Source organism: Pteropus vampyrus, unplaced genomic scaffold (assembly GCF_000151845.1).
Source record: "Pteropus vampyrus isolate Shadow unplaced genomic scaffold, Pvam_2.0 Scaffold315, whole genome shotgun sequence".
NCBI lineage: Eukaryota > Metazoa > Chordata > Mammalia > Chiroptera > Pteropodidae > Pteropus > Pteropus vampyrus.
The window spans coordinates 836129-838615 of NW_011889096.1; positions in this window are offsets into that span (position 1 = coordinate 836129).

Genomic DNA, 2487 nt, shown 5'->3' on the forward strand with positions numbered 1-2487 from the left:
CCTTTCCAAAGGTCTGATTCGAGGGGAGCTTTTATCACCCTGGAAATAAACGCATTCCGCATTGACTAAGAAAGTTTTCCTGTCTATTTATTTTTCTTGAAACCAGCTTTTCCACGGATATACAGAGGAAGAATAATAAAACACCCGAGGCTTTACTATTGACCCAGAATAAATGCCTGCCGTCTGCATGCCAGGGGCATACGGTGCGGCCGAGCACGGGGAACTCTGTTTTGTGTGCCATTTGTTGGCAGGGGACATTTTTCGATTCCCGAAGTCCAGTCATTCGTCATCTGCGCTGTGCACACGACATGACGCTGGATCACGGACTTGCAGCATGAGGCTGCCGCTCGGGGAGGCTCTACCCCATCTGTGCCGGTTTCGTCCGGTTCTTCCCGTTTCCCTGTGCCCGCCGGCTGCAGTGTAGACCTGCACACGCGCGCACACACACACACCCCTCTCAAGGCAGTGTGTTTGCACACCCGTGCCTGTGCCACGCCGAGGGCGTCTGTGCCCTTCATCTGTGATGCTCAGCTTCCTAGACTGAGCTTGTCCGCAAGGTCCCTCCCGCAGGCTGTCGTGTTTGGTTTGCCTCGGTCCCCAGGTGTGCAGAATTTGATCGGTCCTAACAGGTGACGATGCTCGCTCCTCCTGGGGCCTTGCAGGCCACGCTCTCTGCAGCTGCACCTAGTAGGTTGTTTAATTAACTACCGTCAACAATGCGCTAAGCGCCCCCAGCGCAGCACAGCGAAGACTAAGGCAGAAACAAGATAAAAAAAAAAAGTGTTTATTCCGTGAGCTCCCCACTGCCCTGCGTCCATCTCTTGCATTAAGCATCATCCTGAATTCTCTGCGTAGGGCTTTCTTCCTGAAATGAAGGTTTACTTCATCGACGTGTCTTCTTAAGGGGCCGTGTGTTATGTTTTTCCTGCCTTTTTCAGTACGAGGCTGACGCGGTCATCCGCTCGAGGGCACGTCTGTCGTCTTCGACCTCAGCATCTGTGCGTTCCCCGTGGCGTGTGTGCAGTGGACAGCTCAGTGTGCGACGCGGACCGGGGTGCTGCCCACGTTGGGGTGGCGTCGGCTCTAGTGTTCCTACATTCCTTTAACCCCTACAGTGATTTCCTAATCACTGTACGGGTTAAAGGAATTAGGCTCAACGCCTAATTTCCGAGTGTTTGCAGAGACTGAGACCCTCCGAGCTTTTTCTGGGTCCATCAAGATGGTCATGTTTCTCAGCCAAACCCCCAGCACATCCGCAGGGCTCACTAATAACACACCTCAGCTACAGAGAGGCCCACCCCGCCGGGTCCCGCCAGACCCTGATTTGTCCCCATCGTTCGGGGAGACGTGTCGATCTTTTCCGTGGGCGCTTGAAACCACACTCATAAGTACAGCGGCGTTCTCGTGTTTGTGTGTTTTTCACAGTCTCTGTCGGGTCTGAGTGATGAGCTCACATTGGGCTTGAAGAATGAATGACAGCCGACAGCCGTTTCTATTACTTTTGTTGCTGTTTTTTTTTTTTTTTCCTTCTCCCCAGAAAACGGGATGGTTTATGTTTGAACATCCTGTGTAAGGCACCCGGGAAGATGTTTTAAACTCTGTTGGAAGCACTCGGCCGTCATCTCTTTAACAAGGAAACTTTTCCGTCGTCTTGGCTTCTGAGTAAGGCCGCCTGAAAACCACCCTTAACACCTGCCTTGGCGTTCGTCCTGTATGTCAGAGCCTTTGACACTGTGACAAATGTTCTTATTTTTATCTCTGCTCCGTCCGTAGTTACGGCACCTCCTCCATGTAAAACATCGTTCCTTTGTGGGTTTTTTTTTTTTTTCAGTTTTATTGCTAAATAATCGACCCGTATCACGACTCTTTTGTATTTGGTCTGTTCCTCTCTCAGTCAGTATTGCCAGAGGTATGCTTATTTTTCCATTTTTTTTTCCAGACAACAGTTCTTGCTGGCGCTGAATTTCTCAATTGTATTTTTATAATTTTTTGTGTCTTTCTTGTATTTAATCTTTCTGTCTATATTCATGCGGCTTATGCTACTGCATTTGTTAATTTTTTTTTACGCGAACATGCTAGATCGACGTTTTTCAGAAGGTTTATTTATCGATTTAAATTTTTAAAGATGTCATTCCCTCCATGACCCAATTCTGTCTCAACGTGGTCTTGTGACAGGCAGCGTAGACATTATTATTTAATTCTAACAATGCTTTAGACTTTCATTTACGATGTCTCCAGTACCCGATGAGGTGTTAGCTACGCAGGTTTCTGTGTTTGATTAAAGATGCAAGAACTCATTATCTACCTTCTCATCATTAATTTAAAAATTAATGTCAAGCAGTGTCAATATAATATGAATTAAGGAGTAAACAGAAAATATGCCTGTATGAAACTTCGTCTTTGACATTCGTGGAGGGTTTCTGTGACCTGATCTGTGATGAATTATTGCAACAGTCTGTAAGTGCCCAAGAAAATAAACGCATTTTC